This window comes from Balaenoptera acutorostrata, chromosome 3, assembly GCF_949987535.1.
Source record: "Balaenoptera acutorostrata chromosome 3, mBalAcu1.1, whole genome shotgun sequence".
NCBI lineage: Eukaryota > Metazoa > Chordata > Mammalia > Artiodactyla > Balaenopteridae > Balaenoptera > Balaenoptera acutorostrata.
Window position 1 is genome coordinate 140,726,142 of NC_080066.1, and position 23,255 is coordinate 140,749,396.

A 23,255-nucleotide genomic window follows, 5' to 3' on the forward strand; every position below is an offset into this window, starting at 1 on the left:
GCATATTATCTGGTTTGAGGCGTGATTGGTAGAGGGCATAGTTATCGGCTGTAGTGTCAGCTTCATTAGCTTAGGAAATCCCTCTGTCCCCCTACATCTTTATTAATAATTTGTTATGATTCCTTAATTCATACACCTCTAAACCACTTATCAGCTCCAAGTTGTCACTGTGTAAAAAAGTAGCACTCTTTTTATCCTCCTACCCAATGCATAGGCAATATTTCCTTTTACATGCCTAAATTTACCTTGATCTCCAAGGTAAAAAGAAAACGTAATTCTGTTATTTTGGGATATGGAGCTAACTCTCTATGTTTATCTTCTTTGTTCCTTTCACAATTTTTATAGCTTTTTAATCACATTTTCTTTCATCCCTCATCTTTCCAGGAAAAAGAGACCTGCTTTTTTTTTTTTTTTTTGGCCTATATAAGAACCATCCCACATTCTTGACCATATTATTGCATTTCTCTGGACCTTCTCCAGCTCCACTTTGCCTTCCCAGCAAAGAGCTGTTTTTTAAAAGCAGTTATTTGGAGGAATAACATCAACATGGTTTATTATTTTTCCTGCTTCATTAAGTACCAGTCTGCTGTACTAACAACTGTCAGTAAAGCCAAAAGTTAGTTAAGTAAGTAAATAGTTTAGTTTAAAAATAGAAATGTTGACACAGGCACAATGTACTAATTTGCTAATCCTTTTGGGACACACATACATATAACTAATTTTGTATACACCCACCTAACTTTAGAACATCCAAGGTAGTGATAGAATTACATACTTACCCAGAGCTGCCAGATAGTGATCAATAAAATGGTAAATTATGAGTATATTGATACATTTTTACACTCAGTATGACTGTAGAGTGTGCAAATTAATTATAGGTTCTAGGGCTTCCTTGGTGGCACAGTGGTTGGGAATCCACCTGCCAATGCAGGGGACACAGGTTCAAGCCCTGGTCCGGGAGGATCCCACATGCCGTGGAGCAACTAAGCCCATGCGCCACAACTACTGAGCCTGCGCTCTAGAGCCCACGAGCCACAGCTACTGAGCCCGCGAGCCACAACTACTGAAGCCCGTGCTCCGCAACAAGAGAAGCCACTGCAGTGAGAAGTCTGTGCACCACAACAAAGAGTAGCCGCTGCTCGTCACAACTAGAGAAAGCCTGCACGCAGCAACAAAGACCCAACGCAGCCAAAAATAAATAAAATTAAATTAATAAATTAAAAAAAAATTATAGGTTCCCATAATTAACAGCTGGGAAAAGCTCCCAAACATCATCTAGACCTGCCCTGTATCCATAGATTAGGTGACATTTAAAATAGGCAAATCCAACTGTTGTCTTTCTTGTAAATTCGAAGTTCTTTTATTAGGCATTGACTGTGACCAACAGCACTGTGTTAGGTGTCAGAGGCAGGAAGATGGATGGGACTTTGTTCTGGCTGTGAAAGTAGGGCCACGCTTGGGGTCCTGAGCCATCCGCTTATTGAGAGGATTAAGGGCGTTGATATCTGTGAATTCCTTAGAAGAGGGCCAGGCACTTAGTGAGCTTTGCCTAAATTTGCTATTATTCTTGTTACTTGTGAGTTTGAACATTTTAACTTTTATGTTTTTGTAATCGGAAGGTAATGGTCTGTTTAAAACTACCTAATGAGAAATGCGGTACTAGAAGTAGGAACAGAGTACCATGGGAGCCTGGAGAAAGGAAGGATAGGGCCTGCCTGGGGGAGCGGGAACGGGTATCAGGAAGAAGTTGAATTGGGGCCTCAAAAGACAGAAGGTGGGGGAAGAGCTTTCCAGGCTGGGGAACAACAAGTACTAACTAGACCCATTCTTGCTTCATTTGGAGGCAATTTCCTCTTGTTGAGGACTTTGGAGAGATAGAGAACACTGATAAGAGATGCCCTGATAATAGCCCATCTTTTTTGAAGGATGGTAAGTCATCCATAATAAATGAAGGATGGTAAGTCATCCATAATATAACTTCCCTTCCAGACTGTAATCTGCTCGGTTCTCCTTCTTTTTCCTTGGGGGATTTATTTTCATCTTTTCTCCCTCTTTGTTTGGTAGAGAGGCAGCTAGGAAGAGCCTTGGCAAAATTATAAAGGAAACATTATGTGCCTTTGCCTGACCCCTTCCCAGTTTGAAGTCTTTTCCCCACTCAGCTCTGCCTGATGTTCACTGAACAAGAAAAAGGAACCCGCAAGCTCATTCTCAAGGCCTCTTCTGGGCTTACTATGCACTGTCTGCATCCTAAAGACAAGCTTTCTGAGAATAATGTCTTAACGCAGAGGTTCCTAGACCACTAAAATTTTCAAAAATTTTGGCAATCCCCAACAAAGTGCTAACTTTTTATTTTGCTAAGTGGGAACATGAAAAAGAAAACAATTTCCCACCCAAGAATATCACCAATATTTCTTAAAAGAAAGCATATTTTAACAGCAACAAATAGTGGAAAGGGTAGAATTTCAGATTAAAGAACAGTCTTTTACAAGGAATAGAACCGGTTTAGGAAAGTGCACTAGCTTTATTTCGCTGCTGGCCTGTGATGGTCATTTGGGAAGTGCTGCATTGACTAGAAGGGATGAATACCTAATGATGGGAGGTCAGCCACCAGCAGGGGCTGAGTGGGAACAGACTGCACCTCATGGTTTGCTCTGCCTTTCACCATGCTCAAGAGCTCAGCTTTATCTGCCTCCGGCTTCTGACTATTGTGGGAACTGAGCCTTGGTCTTTGGGATCAACTGCCCAGACCATCAGGGTCAGGAATTGACCTAAATGGACCTGTTGGTGGTTAAGGCCATTTCAAATCTCCTTAGTCATTCATCCTCACTGTTTAAAAACCTTGAGTCAAAACCCGTGCTTGACCATGGCCCAAGCCTTGAAGAACACATTAGTCCTAAATGTCTATTGAGGTTAGGAACTTTGACTGCATCAAGTGAGGTTAACGTGCTTAAAATATGACTTTGACGTAAGCACTTCTCTGAAGGTACCTGTCACCTTTGAGGCACCTGGCATTTCTAGTCAACTTAGGACACATCAGTTGTCAATAAAGTTTGATTCATCCAGCAGCCATCCCAGCCCACTATGGATAGGGTCAAAGTGCTAGCATTAGAGAAGGGAAATATGCAAAACCTGCCTTTCTATTTTTGGTCACACTGCAGTGTCGTTCCTAGAATAAATTGACACTGCACAGCAGGATTCAAGGAAACAGTGCTGACAGCCTGACTCCTCTTGCATTGTGAAGCCCGGAGAAATATCCGCCCACTGCTGACTTGTGTCCTGAATGAAAAATGCATTCCAGGTAGAACTGTGGCTTCTTATAATTTACTGGATCTTGCTCAAGAGAAATAGGCATGAGTATTTATTTATAGCTGCTCAACTCCCTTTCAGACGCACTCCAAATTTATTATTCTTGAAATTGAATTAGTTGTAATCACTGATTATGGAAACACTGAGCAATTTCAAGGCAGGACGGGAGGAAACCTTTGTCGTTGGACTCTCCTGTATTAAATCCTGCCTTCAGCTGTGGGCCTTTGGCAGAGACCTAAATGTCTCATTGTCTGTTATTTTTGCATCTATAAAATGGGGAGGTACCATTTGTATTGCAGAATCACTGTGAAGATTGAAAACAACAACTGTACAGTATGAGACACATAACAGGCCCTCAATAAATAGTTTTGGTCATTATTACCAAGAATTTTTTAGGGTGGGAAAGAAAGCTCCTTTGGCATTTCCTGGACCCCTGGGACAGGGGTTGGGGGTGGGGGAGTGCTGGGAGAGTATGGTCTGTTTCATTGTGCTGGCTTCGAAATGTTTTCTCTTCTGCATCACAGATGGGCAAGGACAGGGGTCACTTGAGGGTGGCTTGAGGAAGTGAGCAAGCAAGCAGCTGCTTCTTGCTCTCCGAAGTCCAGGGCCCTCACCCGGCCTTCACCTGGCCTTCACCCGCAACACCTGTGCTCTTAGTGGTGCTTTACATGCACGTGTGTCTTTCGGGTAGATTGGAAAGATCCTTGCAGGCATGTCCTCCAACCTGGGCTGCTCTGTACGTCCCCCGACAGTGCACATAGCAAGTGTTGGTTTGATGACTCTGGAAGCCAGGTTAGCACAAAGCAAATAGGACTTGAATGAGCTCAGGGACAGCTAAAGCAGTTGGATGCATAAATCCCTTTTTTGTGACCATCGTGGCCTTTTGCTTGCTCCATTGATGGAGGGGGTAGGAGAGGACGAGATGCTACGGCTCATCCAGAGCAGGTGCAAAGACAGGGACACCAAAGAATAATCTGTTCCCGTTTTTAAAGTTCTCCTCTGCTGTTCGTATTGCACTTTGTAAACACTCGGCACTCAATAGATGCTAGCAGACAGACAGAAGCACTGCTGCCAACCAGCTGGCCTGAAAGTACTGGCTGCGCAGCCCCTGGGGCCCCGGCTGCTGGTGAGGAGAGGCTTGCCCAGCTTCCGAGTCTTGACGTGTGGCACAGACCCTGGCTGAGCCTCAACCCACCCCCCTTAGCACATGTCAGTGTCCTGTCCTCTCTGAAAGAGCCTGTTTTTCTCCCTGCTGGGCCCCCTACTTCTCCGGGATTTCCTCAGTGCTGTCTGTCCAAGTCTTTCGGCTGCTGGAGGTGTTCCTCAGGCCCAGAAACTCTGGGAAAGGAAAAACTAGTCAGCTGTAGGCACGACTACAAATTCTCCACTTTCCCAGCAGCCTGGGGGTTCTCTTCTTACCAGGACAACAGTGAGTCTCATTGGCAGAGACCCTCAAGACTGGCCAGCCAAGGCCCCTGCCCTTCTCCCACTGGCACGGGCCAGCTCTAACGATGTCCCCACCCAAGGGGCAGACACCCAGGTGATTTCAAGGGGTCTGAGGAATAGCAATGGAACAGAAGGGCAAGGGCCTTTTCTGATCAAGGGCAGAGGCTCCCTGCCCTGGATACTGGCCCATGTGACCACATGTGCCCAGCCTGAGTCAGGGCACCGAGCTCACGCTGCCCAGTTTGCTTGTGCGTTAGTTCACGGCAGCTGTGGTCGCAAATAGGATCAAATAGCGCAGTTCTTAATTCTGTGTAACGCTGCTGTGAAAAGGGGCTTAACTGCTTTTCAGTATGATCATTATGACTCTCTTAACTTCCCTTCCCCATGAAACCTTGCATGAGTCATGGTTGGAGAATCTTACTCCACCCCACTGCCCCCGCTGTCCCAAGGACAGAAAGGCTGGCTTCCTGGGGTTTCTCTTCCTGGCAGTAAACCCCATGGTCCCTGCAGGACTGTTATGACTGATCCAAGGTTAGAGCATCAGGGAGCCCGTAACCTGGCAGGGGTGGGTGTTCTCCTCACCAGCTCACTCCCCGTCCAGGAGGGAAGACGGGTGTCTGCTGCAGATTCAAATCTGGGGGTGGGGGGTGATGGAGGTGGACCGTGAGGCCCACCAGGCACAAAGGCAGCTGTCCTGTGAAGTCCCCAGGCCCGGCCAGTATCTTCCCTTCCCAAACTCAAGTCTACTTGTTCCCAGGATCAGCTGGGCTCTCTTACGTGTAAAGGACAAAAACTCACTTAGGCCTCTGCGTTAGTTTACAAGGGCTGCCATAACAAAGATTGGGTGGCTTAAACAACAAAAATTCATTGTCTCACAGTTCTGGAGTCTGGAAGTCCACAGTCAAGGTTTTGGCAGGGTTGCTTCCTTCTGAGGGCCATGAGGGAAGGATCTGTTCCAGGCCTCTCTTCTTGGCTTGTAGATGGCCGTCTTCTCCTGTGTCCTCCTTTACATTGTCTTCCCTCTGTGCCAAATTTCTCCTTCTTATAAGGACATCAGTCATATTGGATTAGAGCCCACCCTAATGATCTCATTTTAATTTATTTATCTCTTAAAGACCCTATCTCCATATACAGTCACATTGTGAGGTACTGGAGGTTAGGACTTCAATATATGAATTTTTGAAGTGATACAGTTTAGCCCATAACAGCTTCCTAGAGTAAAACTTCATTTTAAGGATGCTGAGCTGAGCTGGGCCAATGTGGGGAGGCAGCTCCAGAGAGTTTTCCCTTTCTCACTTTCTTTCTCTGGACTTTCCAATCCCTCCAGATGAAGTTGGGTCTTTCTGTCATACACACTCCTAACACCCCTCTGTCTCGCTTATAGAATTGACCAGCATTGTAATTAATAATGTGTTGTAAAGTTTCCTAGTCAACGTCCATCTCCTCACTACACTGGAAGCACCAGGGCAGCAGTGCGAATGACTGCCTTGTTCTTTGCTGCATCCCCAGTGCTTGGCCCAGGCTTGGCAATTTAAAGGACTTAATTTATAGTTGTTGAGTTGAAGGCCTCTCACTTTTGGTGATCTGCCCCCTTCTCCTCTCACTGCTTACTGGCCAATTCCTCAGTAGCCTCTGATCCGATTTGCCCACATTGCAGAGTCACAGTCCGTATCCTATATTTTACTTTGTGATATGCATACCGTTACCTACCTAATGTTCTCCTTTGAAATAAGTCACGTTTTTGCATAAAGAAATTTATTTTAAACATTTTTAAATTAATTAATTTTATTTATTTATTTATGGCTGCGTTGGGTCTTCGTTGCTGCACGCAGGCTTTCTCTGGTTGCGGCAAGCGGGGGCTACTCTTTGTTGCGGTGCGCGGGCTTCTCATTGCGGTGGCTTCTCTTGCTGCGGAGCACGGGCTCTAGGTGCTTGGGCTTCAGTAATTGTGGCATGTGGGTTCAGTAGTTGTGGCTCGCGGGCTCTAGAGCGCAGGCTCAGTAGTTGTGGCTCACGGGCTTAGTTGCTCCACGGCATGTGGGATCTTCCCGGACCAGGGCTCACACCTGTGTCCTCTGCATTGGCAGGCAGATTCTTAACCACTGCGCCACCAAGGAAGTCCCAAGAAATGTATTTTAAAAATTGTGTCATGGGTTTGATATTCTACTTATATGTTTAAATGAGTAGATATTAAAACGAACAGAAAACTATTAAAATAAATGTTTGTTGTAGCAATGAAAGACATCCCTTGAACCACTGGTGGGCTACCTGCCCTGCTCAGGGCCTGGAGGGAGATAGTCTGCGTGTCTCAGCTGACCATCTCTCAGATTATAACAAATAGGGCACTCTTGGCTGCAAGTAACAGAAACCCCACTGAAGCTGACTTAAATAATAAGGACCTTTATTACCTCACATAATGGAGATATTGGAATAGTGAGGTGTGAAGACTGCTTGTTTTAGGGGCTCAGTTGTCTCATCAGAGACTGAAGTTTTTTGCACCTCTCTGTCCTGTGGCCTCAGTGTTGGTTTAACCTCGTAGCAGGAGCAAGATGGCAGTAGCAGTCACGGCATCACATTGAGACGCAGCGTTCAGAAAAATAAGGGAGACTGCCTTTGTCATTCTCCCTTTTCCCACAAGACTCCCATCAGACTTCCCTGTGAAATTCATTGGCTAGAATTGAGTCCATGCTTAGTCCTTGGAAATGAAATGACCAAGAAGGTCCTCTGGGCTGGAAAGGATGTGGAAGTGACAACTACAATGTCCATCACACACATCAGTGACTGGACCATGGACAGCCTATGCCATTGAGGCAGGTGCCAACTGTTGGTCCATTCGGTCGCTAGCCCTGGCCCCAAACCAGCCTAGGTAAGGGGCTGGGGCATGGCAGGGGCCACAGTTCTCACATCCAGGCTCTCCCTTCAGGTGGCAATCGCTGTGCCCTCAAGCCCTGCCCGGCCTCAGGCTGAGCCATCAGCTTCCAAGCCTATGCCGCCTCCTCCCTGACTCCCCTCCTCTGGCTCACGGCAGACCTGAGCAAGCAGAGCCAGCTCCCACCCCACCTTGGCCCCCGAGTCTGGGAAGAGAGAGTCTGCCCTGAGTCTGCTTTTGATGGGGCTGGGCCAGACCCGCAGGGCTCATTTTCTCTGTCTCCTGCTAAATTCCCTGGCTGCTCCTCAGCTGTCAAGTTGCCAAGCCCCGAGCGTCTCCTGGCTCCATCTGCAGCAGGAAATGGGCCTGACAATTGTTCTTCCAGAGCTGGTGATTTTTCAATATGTATTTGTATGGATCCCACCCACGCTTCATCTCCAAAACCCCAGCTTGTATTCAGCTCTGATTTACTAAGCACGTACTACAAGCCCAGCTCTGTAGTCAGCACTGTGGGTGGGGCGTGGACAAGGAAAGGGGAGCAGGGAGGGGATGGAGGAAGCATCTGACACACCCACTGCTTTGGGGCTTGTCTGATAACCACACACTTGGAAAGTGAGATCACCAGCCAGGATGGTTCTGTTTGGCTACAGGTCACATATGTGGTCCAGATAAAAAATGCCATGTGTGTTCAGAGGAAGGCAAGATAGACAGGGCCAGCGTGTGTGCTGATTATTCTGTCTGGCCCCTACTTACCCCCAGGACCATTCTCTTCCTACTGGGTGCTTTGGGCCTGACCACTAGAGCCTGCATTGCCTGTCCCCGGCCCTCAGCTTCCACTTGGGCCAGTGGGGCCACAGACAGGAGATGGGGTGGGGGGCAGAAGGAAAGCGAGGCATGAGATTTATTCCCCCTGCTTCCTCCCTGCCTTGTCAAGTGTGATTCTGGTTTGGCTGGTTCCTCTAAAGCTGCAGCTCCTGTGGGGCGCAGGATGGTGTGGCTTCCTGCTGTCACTTGTCCCTGGGTCCCTATTTGGTTTCTGTTAGCTTCCCCTTGCCTCTGAAAATAGTTCCTTTATTCTTCAGAGCTCCCTTGAGTGTGCTAGAACACTGACTGGTAAACCAGCTTAGGAAATACCCTCCGAAGGAACAGAGCCTGGAGCTGGACTTCTGAGGATGAGTTGAAGTTGGGTAAGCAGAGAAGAGAGCAAAGGGCTTTCTAGGGGGAGCACAGCCCAAGCCGAGGTGCCAGGGAGAGACTGGGTGAAGGTTGGGAGACTTTGCCTAGATGGGAGCAAAGGCTGGAAAACAAGATGAAGGCTTAGCATGGAAGTCCTTACCTGCCAGACCAAGGGACGTGGCCTTCATTTCTGGGCTCCACAGAGTTATTGGAAGATTATGAACTAATGAGGCAACAGTTTTGACTTTATTATTAATGGTTTCGTGTTGGATTTTGTTTCTACTTTTTCCTGTTATTAATTTTACTGTCATCATTAATAACAGCTAATATTTATTAAACGCATACTTATGGGTTGAATTGTGTCTACCCCGAAATTCATATGTTCAAGTCCTAACCCCCAGCACTTCAGAGTGTGACCTTATTTGGAGATAGGATCTTTACAAAGGTAATCAAGTTAAAGCGAAGTCTTTTGCGTGGGCCCTAGACCAGTATGACTGGTGTCCTTATAAGAAGGAGCAATTTGGACACAGAGACATGCATAGAGGGAGGACGATGGGCAGAGACTCAGGGAGCAGACGGCCGTCTGCAAGCCAAGCAGAGAGGCCTGGGACAGATCTTCCCTCATAGGCCTCAGACAGAAGCAACCCTGCCAACACTGTGATCTTGGACTTCTAGCCTCCAGACTGTGAAATAAAAATCTTCTGCTATTTAAGCCACCCAGTCTGTAGTACTTTACTACAGCAACTCTAGCAAACTAGTAAGACCACATAACGGTCGTGTGTTGATCCGTCATGAGCTGTCCTGTGTGCGAGAACAGCGAGTTATCAGGTTCCTTCCACAGCAGCCCCGCTTTGCAGGTGATTCCTCCAGCCCTCTTTGTTTCAGCATACTTTAACTCTGGCCATAACACTTACAGCCCTGACACTTTTCCACGGTTATCAACATATCTATTTATTGAGCCCCTGTTATGTACCAAGCACTCTTCCAGGGCTTGAGGAGATAAAAACGCACAAAGCTCTTTACGGTCCTGGAGCTGACATTCCATCTTTCTGTATTTGTGTCTTGTCTTTCTCTGCCCGAAGAAGAAAGGCTCCACGAGGGCAGGGCTGTGTCTGTTGTGTTCACGACCCTGAATGTCTGTGGGATGAATGAGAATGAAACCAAGATTAACGTGATGATGCCCTTGCCCAGGGTCGGTGAGTGACAGGGCCAGGATCCAGGTGCTGCAAATCAGACAGGCTGAGCCTTTGGGTCACTGTTGTTCACTTAGTATCTCCTTTCAAATTGAAGGCACAAGGGACTGACTTACACCACGAAAAGGAGCAAGCCTCTTTAGAAGTCCTTGTTAAAGCTCGAGGCATGTAGCTTTTTATTTGGTGTACAGATACCATGACTTCTGCTCACAGGATTTGAGGGATGTTTCAAGGAGAGGGAGGGACCCATATTTAGACTTTCTGTGGAACATCTATTCCAGGTTCCATTGCATCTAAGTACTCACTGAGAGAACTCTGGGCCTGCCCATAGGCCAGCCGCGGCCTCCAGTGGGTGTGGGCGGCTGCCTCTCAAGTGATAGTTCACCCAGGACCCTCTGGCCCTTGTGTGAGGACAGGGTCTGGTGGGGTGTTGGTGGTGACAAGCTGCTGGTTCCGTTCACAGCCCTGAAATATATACTTTCAGCTGCATTCTCTATTGGAGGCAGAAAGAAAAGGGATAGAAGTTACCAGCTTGCTGGAGGCTCAAGATGTGGAACAAAGAAAGCAGATTCTAGATGCTGAGAGAGTCCTTCCATCCCATTTGCTGGGAATTCTTCTCACAGGCATTGTGTCCCCACCTCCCTCAGCCTCACCTACTCTCTAAAATGGCCCAGGACACTCGTGCCTTCTTTTGGGCCATGAGATCATAAGCATGATCATCTTGACAGTGTAATTATACTTTAGTCACCCCAACTTCTGCTGGACATAGAAATTCTCAGTCCACAGGGTTGAGGGTGTGGAAAGCTAAATTGCTCACGTAATGGGCCACACCAGTCCCAGGAACCACTTCTGAAAGGCTGGGGACACTGGCCTGGAATGATGGCCAGTCGCCCACACCATGCCCTGGAATTAGGGCAGCCAGGCCTGATGCTCAGGGGTGCAACACAAACCCTCAGGAAGCTTGGTGCTGGCCCCAGCTCTCCTTCTCCAGTCATGGTCCAGATGAGGCTACACGTGGACAACTGTCATCTGTCCCTTCTAGTAAAGTATCCAAGTGTGTGAATGATTTGTTCACTAACTTTTTTTTTTAACTGGGGTGGCTCCTTGATTACCCCATAATAATGTCCCTCACACTCACTTTTATCCTGATTCGCTTTTGTGGGTGGAAGAGGAGGGTGGAGGACAGCCAGATGCTGGGAATTGGGCACAGGTGTGGGTTGGTCTGGGGGTGTGTCATTCATCCATATGAATGTCATCATCTTGTATGTTGTGGCAGAGAAAGTTGGGAACCAAACGTCTTTCAGGTTGTTAGGAGATGGGCTTCTGGAAGACCCATTAACAGCATGTTTGGAGACCAGCTTGGAAAATTTGACGCGTTGTCACTTTCATCTGCTTAGCAGCTTACAAACATTCTCCCGTTCCTTCCTGTGACTCCCTCCAACTTCTTTGCTTCAGCCCAACTATCTGAATTTTCCAAGTGAGATCACAGACCCAGAGGGGCTGGCTCCAGGCTCTGGGAGGGTGTCGGGGGAGATGCGAGGAGACAGGAGCTATCGGTCCTCAGGAAAGTCCCCCATTTCACCCTACTTTTTGTGATGTCAGAAACCTGCCCATCACAAGGCAGCTGATCCCTAAATTCCTCAGAGCTCCACCTGATCTGTAGGAGCACTTGCAGTAATTGTGCTGCGTTCAGTACTGCGAGCCCTCCTGGCCGGTGGGGATGCAGACTCCCCTGGGCTGACTCCTGGTGCCTCTGGGAATGTAGATGAGATCAGGCCACTTTGCAAGCATGAAATAGGCCCCCGGGGACCAGGGACTAGAGCCACTTCTCTGACATTTTAGAGTATGCACTTGACAGGTAAAACCCAACCCAAAGGGTCATTCTCTTTTCTAGGCAGTCTCAGTGACTCCCTTCGGAGCCTCCTCCCCTCTGACTTTTGGTGCAATGGCCCAGAGGAAGGTCTTAGGTCTGCCACCTCCCACCACGAGCAGGAACCCTCTGGGGGCACGCACCAGGATCTCTTTGCCTGGGCTGGTGAGGCAACCATGGAGTTAACAGTCTCTCTTTTTCATGTGTGTCTCTGCGCCTGCCCTGTGAAAGGCATGATGGATGTCCTGGGCTCCCCGGGGGGCAGAGCTGAGGGCTGAACAGAGGTGGGAAAGAAAAGCAGGTTTGTAAATAAACAAGGGCACAGTCCGAGACCCAGGGCCGTGCTCCTGCCGAGGCTTTCCGGGCTTCTGATGAGGGGAGCTCCTGAGGCTGCCTCTGGGGTGGCTGGGGAGTCAGTTATTGTTTTTGGATTTCACTGAGATGAACTCCAGATGATTTTCCAAGGGCTGATTTCACAGCACATTTGCTCCATCTGAACAATCACTCTCTGCAGCAGTTGGATTTCCATTCGGCGTTTACCTCGTGTGCCCGGAATCAGGACTGTCTGCCTCTTTGGGGTCGAGTCGTCTTATTTTCTTTGGGGCTTGGCCAAACCCTTTCCGTCGGCCTTGGTTCCATCTAGGCATTTCCATTTGTGTGTGGGCAAGACTAGGCCAAGTTCACAGCGTTTTCCAGAGCACAGGGACGATGCCCATTCCTTGTAGAATATAAAAAGTGGGGGGAGAATCCACCAAATCTTTTAATTTCACAGAGGGAGATATTTAGCTACAGTGGAAGACAGCAAAAGCCAGAATGATACCCAACTTAGGAAATACCATGTTCTCTGCCAGAGCGCTTCCTGAGGAGTCAGGACAGGCCTCTGGAGGATGTATGTCGGGACCCCGTGAGGGAGAACAGGCAACACTGTTTGCAGCAAAGAGAACCCTGGGGACATGCAAGGGCTGGGGGCTGAGGTGGAGTCGGGCAGGGGTATGTGTAGCCTGGCTGAGCCGTTTCAGGGACTGATCAGATGCCTGGGATAGAGACGCAGGAGACCTTGCCTTGAGAAGCTTTGTATCCTTGTGTGTTGAGTTGCACCAGAGGTTCATTTTGTTTCTTTATCTTAATTTTCTATCTTAAAATTTTTCCGATATTTGTACTTCTGTAGTACAAAGAAAACTAGCCCCTGAAGTCAACATCCAGGTCATTTCTTTCACTCAAGGAAAGAAATCTGTACCCAGCCTTGATGCGAGGGTCACTGGATATCTAAATTGTTTGTTAAAGTGAATGGCAGTGTGTTCTCTGTGAAATGTACCGACCACAGCACGGCCGGTGTTAACCCCGTCCTCATGCGTTTCCTCACCAGGATACACATCTTCCACCAGGGCTGAGTCTTAAGATTCCCCTACTCAGCCCTTTATCTGCCCTATGACCTCTGGCCTCGCTGATGAGGCTCAGGGCCCACCTCTTCTGGTTCCTTGGTGCCCACCCCTGCGCTTGGCATGGGGACAGGGCCACGGAGGGTGCCTGCTCTTCACCTGCTGCTTGAACACACTCGCTTACGGTGGCTCATGGCCCTCCCAACCCCGCTGCGTCCTCCAGCCCCTCCGCATCTGCCTTTTCTGCCCTCCTGTTTGTGTCCCCAAGGATATCCAAGAGCTGTGCTTGATGACCCAACTCAGGGCATCCACCCTGCAGAAGAGTGAGTCCAGTTTCTTGAATCAGAGCTGAATGCCAGGCCTGCATCTGCCACTTATACCTGCGCACCCCTAAACCCGTTTCTCAACCTCTCTAGCCTCAGTGTCCTCATCAGTAAAAACAGAGGTTTAGTGCTGACATGAATCTTAAATGACATATGGTAGAATCTGGTGTTCTCAATTAGCCTCCAAATTTTACGGAAGTATGAAAGAAAGAAGTTCCTCTCCACTGGGGTTTCTTTTACAGTTAACAAGGGTTAGGGAGCCCTCCCAAACTTTTTCTTAGAGATTTCGTTGTGTCTTAGAGAGACCTGCATCCAAACTTAATTCTAGAAGGAAAAGAACAGAAAGGAAGTATAAGTTTGCCCTCGGAGATGGAAGCACTCATGCAGGGCCATTTGCTGTGCTCCGTGTGTCCCTGGACTATGGGAATCAGTTTTAATCATTCAAAGATTACGATGGGTGATTGTTCCCTGACGTTGGCCCTTGTTATAATGGGAGGTAGCCTCTGAGCCTGCACCTGTTGCCTTCATTCATCTTGTCTTTTTCTGTCTACTCAGGCCTTTTAGTGAACATGGCTTGATCTTTCTTACGTTTTTTTTCCCTGTAATTCATTTCTAATCTCATAGCGTTGTGGTCAGAAAAGATGCTTGATATGATTTCAGTTTTCTTAAATTTACTGAGGCTTGATTTGTGACCCAAGATGTGATCTATCCTGGAGAATGTTCCATGCGCACTTTAGAAGAAAGTGTAACCTGCTGTTTTTGGATGGAATGTCCTGTAAATATCAATTAAATCTATCTGGTCTATTGTGTCATTTAAAGCTTCTGTTTCCTTATTTATTTTCACTTTGGATGATCTGTCCATTGGTGTAAGTGAGGTGTTAAAGTCCCCACTATTATTGTGTTACTGTCGATTTCCTCTTTTATAGCTGTTAGCAGTTGCTTTATGTATTGAGGTGCTCCTATGTTGGGTGCATATATATTTATAATTGTTATATCTGCTTCTTGGATTGATCCCTTGATCATTATGTAGTGTCCTTCCTTGTCTCTTGTAACATTCTTTATTTTAAAGTCTATTTTATCTGATATGAGTATAGCTACTCCAGCTTTCTTTTGATTTCCATTTGCATGGAATATCTTTTTCCATCCCCTCACTTTCAGTCTGTATGTGTCCCTAGGTCTGAAGTGGGTCTCTTGTAGACAGCATATATATGGGTCTTGTTTTTGTATCCATTCAGCAAGCCTGTGTCTTTTGGTTGGAGCATTTAATCCATTCACGTTTAAGGTAATTATTGATATGTATGTTCCTATTACCATTTTCTTAATTGTTTTGGGTTTGTTTTTGTAGGTCCTTTTCTTCTCTTGTGCTTCCCACTTAGAGAAGTTCCTTTAGCATTTGTTGTAGAGCTGGTTTGGTGGTGCTGAATTCTCTTAGCTTTTTTTTTTTTTTTATAAAGCTATTCTTTTCCTTTTTTTTTTTTTTTTTAAATTTATTTATTTATTTATTTTTGGCTGTGTTGGGTCTTTGTTTGTGTGCCAGGGCTCCCCCTAGTTGCGGCGAGCGGGGGCCACTCTTCATCGCGGTGCGCAGACCTCTCACCGTCGCGGCCTCTCCCGTTGCGGAGCACAGGCTCCAGACGCGCAGGCCCAGCAATTGTGGCTCACGGGCCCAGTTGCTCTGCGGCATGTGGGATCCTCCCAGACCAGGGCTCGAACCCGTGTCTCCTGCATTAGCAGGCAGATTCTCAACCACTGCGCCACCAGGGAAGCCCCATCTCTTAGCTTTTGCTTGTCTGTAAAGCTTTTGATTTCTCCATTGAATCTAATTGAGATCCTTGCTGGGTAGAGTAATCTTGGTTGTAGTTTCTTCCCTTTCATCACTTTAAGTATATCATGCCACTGCCTTCTGGCTTGTAGAGTTTCTGCTGAGAAATCAGCTGTTAACCTTATGGAAGTTCCCTTGTATGTTATTTTTCGTTTTTCCCTTGCTGCTTTCAATAAATTGTCTTTGTCTTTAATTTTTGCCAGTTTGATTACTATGTGTCTCAGTGTGTTTCTCCTTGGGCGAATCCTGTATGGGACTCTCTGCGCTTCCTGGACTTGGGTGGCTATTTCCTTTCCCATGTTAGGGAAGTTTTCAACTATAATCTCTTCAAATATTTTCTCTGGTCCTTTCTGTCTCTCTTCTCCTTCTGGGACCCCTATAATGCGAATGTTGTGTTTAATGTTGTCCCAGAAGTCTGTTAGGCTGTCTTCATTTCTTTTCATTCTTTTTTCTTTATTCTGTTCCACAGCAGTGAATTCCACCATTCTGTCTTCCAGGTCACTTATCCATTCTTCTGCCTCAGTTATTCTGCTATTGATTCCTTCTAGTGTAGTTTTCATTTCAGTTATTGTATTGTTCATCTCTGTTTGTTTGTTCTTTAATTCTTCTAGGTCTTTGTTAAACATGTCTTGCATCTTCTCGATCTTTGCCTTCATTCTTATTCCGAGGTCCTGGATCATCTTCACTATCATTATTCTGAATTCTTTTTCTGGAAAGTTGCCTATTTCCACTACATTTAGTTGTTTTTCTGGGGTTTTATCTTGTTCCTTCATCTGGTATATAGCCCTCTGCCTTTTCATCTTGTCTATCTTTCTGTGAATGTGGTTTTTGTTCCACAGGCTGCAGGATTATAGTTTTTCTTGCTTCTGCTGTCTGCCCTCTGGTGGTTGAGGCTATCTAAGAGGCTTGATGGGAGGCTCTGGTGGTGGGTAGAGCTGACTGTTGCTGTGGTGGTCAGAGCTCAGTAAAACTTTAATCCACTTGACTGTTGATGGGTGGGGCTGGGTTCCCTCCCTGTTGGTTGTTTTGCCTGAGGCAACCCAACACTGGAGCCTACCTGGGCTCTTTGGTGTGGCTAATGACAGACTCTGGGAGGGCTCATGCCAAGGAGTACTTCCCAGAACTTCTCCTGCCAGTGTCCTTGTCCCCACAGTAAAACAGAGCCACCCCCCGTCTCTGCAGACCTTCCAACACTAGCAGGTAGGTCTGGTTCAGTCTCCCCTGGGGTCACTGCTCCTTCCCCTGGGTCCCAATGCGCACACTACTTTGTGTGCACCCTCCAAGAGTGGGGTCTCTGTTTCCCCCAGTCCTGTCAAAGTCCTGCAGTCAATTCCCACTAGGCTTCAAAGTGTGATTCTCTATGAATTCCTCCTCCTGTTGCCGGACCCCCAGGTTGGGAAGCCTGACGTGGGGCTCAGAACCTTCACTCCAGTGGGTGGACTTCTGTGGTATAAGTGTTCGCCAGTCTGTGAGTCACCCACCCACCAGTTATGGGATTTGATTTTACTCTGATTGCGCCCCTCCCACCGTCTCATTGTGGCTTCTCCTTTTTCTTTGGATGTGGGGTAACTTTTTTGGTGAGTTCCAGTGTCTTCCTTTCGATGATTGTCCAGCAGCTAGTTGTGATCCGTCTTTCTTTAAACTCCCTTCCTCTGTGCCTTTCTTCTGGCTCAGTGCTCTAGAGCCTAACTGGAAGACACCCCCTCTCCGGGAGGGAGGGGTCCTGGGCTTTGGAGGAAGAAGTTGGCAAAATAACTCTCTTTTCAGTGCTCAGTTCTCTCCACTACCCCAAGATCCTTGGTTGGGAAAAAGCACTTGAGGGTCTATAAAGAGATCATTGCCTTAGAGGATGTGAAGAGAAAACGTGTGGTTAGTATAAGTGTCTATTTTCTACCAACGTGAGCACCATTGTGCTTAGGCATCATTTCCCAACAAAAAGGGTCTATGCACAAAAAGCCTACGTTGCTGTCTCTCAGGGAAAAGTGACTCTTGCGTTATGGTCCAAGGCCAGTGGAAAGGCCGGGAGGCAATTATGAAATCCAAAATGCTGATTTCTTCCACACAAATGCTGCCTATTTCTATAAACTTTCATTACTATAGACTACCAAAAGTTATTTATTTGAAGCCTACTAAGAACTATTAAGCACTACTAAGCTTCTGAACAAAGCATTGCTTCATAGTATAAAATATAATGCAATGTGAAATATTTATGTACTAAATTATTATAAAATATAGATGCATGAGAAATAGGTATTATATATAATAAAAATAATTTAGTATAAAATCATGTGTTCAAGTTTGTAATGTTTTTATAAAGTGAATGAAAAATTCTTTTTTATTCCTCTAATTTTTTTTTTAATCATTACTGAGTTTTGCTTTTTTTCTTCTAAAAAGAGGAAACGGGCAGAGAGTGACATGGGCTGTGAGGACTTCTGCCAAGCCTAAGTTGGCCAGAGTCAAAAAAGATTGAGGGCGCCACCCAGAGAAAGGACGCTGCAAATAACTTTCCCCAGCTTCCTCTCTTTTTCCTCAAAATGGTTTGAGAGTTAATAGTTGGGCAGTGAAGCCACATCCCCACATAGACAATGGTAGAAAAGTTCTCAGTGTGATGGTATAAACATATTATCATCTAAGACAGAAATAGTTGCCTTATCCACCAAAGGTACAATGAGCATATGGATTGGTTGTCTTTTCATCTCCATTTACTCTCTGCAGAATTTCCCTTCAGTAAAAGAACAGAGAAGAGAGAACTAATCCAGCAGTTTAGGCTTCTGCTCTGTTATAAGGAGAAGAAAGATTCAAAGACAAAAATCAGTGCGGAATATTTTACTTGCAAGCTTTTAGACGATACATATAAACAGAGATCAAAGGAAGGCAGAGAAACCAGGAGACATGGTTGATTATATCCTTCCAACAGTGGTAATTGTGCCTCAATTTGCAGGGAAATAGGTTCCCTTTCACAGACCTGATGATGTGAGCTGCAGCCGAGATTGGAACACGTCTGGCATGTCCCAGAGCTCCAGTATGGGGGCTTCAGTGGTCTTTGGTATGATCGTAGTGGGCAGGGCCCCGTCCCCCAGTGCTGCGCCGAGTTCCATGAAGGGTCGGCATCCGTGACAGGATCTGGGTCTGGATCGACCAGGCTTCTCATCAACCCAGAGGCAGAGCACCCACAGAGAAACACAAACACTCCACACACCACACGGAATGGTAGTGCTTTGTATTTACTTTTTAAGTTACAAAATGTATGTTTATTATACCAGAGTTGGAAAATTCTAAGCCAAATAAAAAGGAAAATAAATATCATCATATTTCCTATACCCAAGAGTAACCACTGTTGAAATTCTGGTCCTGCCTCTTTCAGTCCTATGTGCATGTATGTGTACGTATGTTTACACGCAAGTCAGATGTCAGCAAGGATTTCCCAGCCCCTCAGGGAGCGGCTCAACCCTGCTGCATACTCTCTAGAAGTCCAAAGTCTTCCCCATTGTTTCTGGAAATTCCAGGGGTCTCATGTCCTCAGGATCACCTCCATCTCCAAGAATCTATTTCTATAGCCATTTTAATTGTGTTGTTCTGCATTGCATGAACCTAGATGAATATTAAGTCCTTCTCTGGATTTCCACCCCGTATGTCCACTCACACAAAACATTTATTTATTTATTTATTTATTTTTTAATAAATTTATTTATTTATTTATTTATATTGATTTTTGGCTGTGTTGGGTCTTCGTTTCTGTGCGAGGGCTTTCTCCAGTTGCGGTGAGCGGGGGCCTCTCACTGTCGCAGCCTCTCCCGTTGCGGAGCACAGGCTCCAGACGCGCAGGCTCAGTAGTTGTGGCTCATGGGCTTGGTTGCTCCGTGGCATGTGGGATCTTCCCAGACTAGGGCTCGAACCCGTGTCCCCTGCATTGGCAGGCAGATTCTTAACCACTGCGCCACCAGGGAAGCCCCGCAAAGCATTTATTGATGAAATGGACTGTACTGAATATGTCACGTGGGGCAGAGTTAGGGTTTAACTTGCAGCCGCTGTAGCACCTACAAGTGGAGCGCCAGGCATCTTTGTGCCCTGCAGGCAGCCCCGCAGTGGGGAATGCCTGACTTGGCTCTGGGGGGTCTGGGACTCATACCTCTGGCTCCCTGCTCCTCCTTTGGTTCCATGCCCCCTTCTCCCCACCCTCACCACCATAGCCCCCCAAACTCTCCTCTTGTTTTGCACCTTTCAACACCAGACCCACAAGGTCTCCCTTCTAATACAAGTGATTTGTGAATGAATTCTCTTAAACAAGGACATTTCTTCTTCCAGCAAATGTTAGAATAATAAAAATCTTGAGATCGTACTCTATATACAGTCTTTATTCTGCCTTTTTAAATTGACCGTTACATTTTTAGCACTTTCCCATGTCATTAAATATGTATTGACATAGTACTTCATTAAATACATGCATTCATTTCACTAGTCCGCTATTGTTGGGCATTCTTTGCTTTGGGGAAATTTGTAAAGCAGAAATGAAGAGCTCAAAGGGGTGTGAATATTTTTAAGGTCCAATACTAGTTGCCAAATTGTCCTCCAGAAAGGTTAGATCAATTTGCGCACTCCCCAGCTGTAAAGGAAAGTGTCAAGTGACTTATTCTTTAAATGATTTGCTAATTTGGCATTGGCTGTGGGAGAGAATATTTCAGGGCAGTAAAGAGTCTGGTCACTCACAGCCACAGTGAGCCTGCGGCACAGAGGGGGTTCTTGGCCCGGCTGGACTCCAGGGCCCTGGGCAGTCCATAAACCTCTCAGGACCTCTAGTGCTGCTGCCCCAGTCAGGCGAGGACACCCACTGTCTCACATAATCCAAGCAGGTCCTCACCCCTGCCTCCTGCTCTGAGACGTAAAATTCCCTGGGCATCTCCCGTTCCACCTTGGATATGCTGCCCTCAGCCACGCCTTTCAGCTATTCCTCAACAGACTGGGAAGGCATTGTGCACACCAGCCTTCTCCCCAGCTCAGGGGGGAGCTGGCTCTGGGGCCACCACACTCATTTCTTTCTCCCTCTTTGAAGCTTGAACGGGATCAAGGGCATCAGCTACGCCATCACCCATCCTTCCAGCAGAGTGTTTCATGGGTTCTGCTTTCCCTTCCCCAAAGGTCACAGGGGTGCAAACAGGCAGAGCCTCAGAGCTCATCTTTCCTTTTCAGACCCCTTTCTTTCCTTTCTGGAGATGAGAGAGATGCAGGGAATCTGAGACTTCTCCCACCCTTTGCTGTTAGGACATTGGTAAGTTGTGCTTTTCCCACTTAGCAAAGCACACATGTGCACAGGCAGCGGAGACGCTGGCGGTCCAGACTATTTTTAAACAGACTAAAAATACTGACTTACCTCAGAGGACTGTGCTGAAGGAGCTTGTTTAGGGTATCGGATGAACCTTTACAAATATAAAATACTTTGTGTCACCTGCTGTTACAGCGTACAGGTTCCTCCTCTGGGAACCAAGCAGGAAGAGAGTTATAAACCCAGGCTGGCAAAGGAACGGGGTGATGGGCGGACTGGGTTTCATGATGCTCCGTTTGATCCGGACAACCCCAGGGCAGACCCTGAATTGCCAGGCCCAGTCCAGCATATAGAAGGCTCCCTGTAAGTGTTGGTTGTTGGCTAGGGCAGGTGATGGAGGCCAGCTGCCTGAGATGTTATGATTTCTGATACCCCTGTTTGGGTAGGCAAAGCCCAGGCACACATGCGTCCACTGTGTTTTCCTCCCCCTCCCACCCCAAGTCCTTCCACAGCGTCCCTGGACTCGTCCCCTCCGTGGGATATCTGCTTCCCCAGCATAAGCCTTTGCTATTGCAGAGTGGAGGAAGGTCAAGTGCTCTCCTGTTCCAGGTCAGGCACTTTGGATTTGACCTTGAGGCAGAGGCTCAGCTGCCCTGACAACCCGCAGCTCATTTCTGCAGCAACACCTCCCGCAAAGGTAGCCCAGCCTGTCCTTGGCCACCGGCTTCCTGGGGCGATAAAAATAGCTGAGGCCCTGCAGCTGCTGAATGATGAGTTCTGGAAGGAGATGATTGATTCTCACAGCTGAGACCCGGGGTCAGGAGCTCCGTGCCGGCAGAGGGGCTGGGGTGAAGGCTGGGCCCGCCCTGGGCCCGCTATAGATAGAGCTGTTGACAGAGTGATCCGGGCTCTCCCCACCTGAGGGGAACATGATGTAAGCTAATTAAAAAGAACTGCAAAGGGCTCTTGTGAAATGCAGACCATGCACCGTTTTCTTTTAGGTCAGTCTTGACCTTTTTTGATAGGTGCAGTCATCTCCCCACCTTCGTCTGGGACAAGGTTCCAGGGGAGGAGGGAGTTTCCTGCCAGGGAAGGCGATGGGCTGATAAAGCGATAGGAGCCCCCGCCTTCCCTGAAACAATGGTAAGGAGCTGTGGGGGCTTATGAAACACCCCAGGGACATGGATGTCAGGTAGCTCCCTAGGGCCTGGAGTCACCCTCTGCCCGTCCCTCAGGCTGCAGCAGTGCTCTGCATGCCTTGCCAGGGGCCTGGGCTTGGGCCACCGACCCGGGCTGCTCCCGTTCTTCCCACTGATCTCAGGTGAACCGTGCCGGTGGAGCTCCTGACCAGTAACAGAGTAGCTTTGAAGCTGGGACCCACATCACGAAGCTGCTGGGCTGTGCACAGGTAAACAGCTGAAAGGGTGAAGTTGCACAGCTGGATCAGCTCTGAATGATTCAGAGATAGAGCCGTGTGTGTTTACTTTACAGTGCATGTTTTTTGGGCAATCTGTAGGCCAGTGTTCTGTAAAGTAACAATGATAAGGTTTCAGAGAGAGAAAGAGAGAGAGAAGAAATTGCTGGAGGAGGGAGAAATTAAGAGGCAAATGTGAAAGGATATGTTTTCCTGTGAGGTTATTAAAAAGATGATGAGTGGATGAGATGACCAGACGCAGAAGATAATCCAGATGACTGCTCCCCAGGAGAAGGCGCTGCATTGTAATCGGAGCAGAGGGGCTGGAGAGACCTACTGGTTTTCATGAAAGAGACCAAAGAACAACTCTGCAGAGGAGCCTGGGTTAGGACCACAGGCTGGAAAGAGAAGTGGACCCTCCCTTTGTCCTTTATGCTACTTGTGGGGCATCTAGGTGTGTCTTTGTCTTTCTGGAGGCACAGGAGATGCATGCACTCAGCTTCCCTTCCTCACTGTTCTTTGCTCAGAGGTGGGGCTGCAGATAATGTAAGGTTACCTCCAGGTCTGTCTGATATCTGTGGGTGACAAATGGAGAGTCCTTCTCTTCCAAACCCTCCTCTGTCCCACACAGTGAGGGGCCTTGCGCCCACGCAAGTGTGTAGACAACCCAGGTTGCACGTCCAGGCTCCATCTCTACACGCCACCAAAACACTGCCTCTTGGCCGCTGCCTGGGGCCAGGAGTGTGCACATCGACCGCCTTTGGGAGGACAGACCTGGGAAGAGGGCACAGGCTGGGGCCATTTGGGCATGGAATTGCCAGTTACCTGGAGCAAGGCTAGAGGGGTGCGGCGTCACTGGATCTAGGTGGGCACGTCCCCTTGGTCCCATGGACTTCTCATGGAGAGTGGTGTGACCCAGGAAGGGTGAGAATGGGGCCCCCAAAGTGCAGGGCAGAGGGCGGGAGCAACCCCAGTTGCTCAAGTCTAAGTCTGGTACTGAGTACGTCAAACTCAAGCTGTCCAAAACAGGATGAATTTCCCACCAGATCTACTCCTCCCCCTACATTCTGCCTCTGCGCCATCCTCCACCCCCAGGGGAACCCTGAGAGCGGAACTCCTTCCCCAGCTCTGAAGCAGCATTCGGTTCTAGCGATTCCAACTCCTCCAGAATTTTCCTTCTCTCTCAGCCCTTGGCTA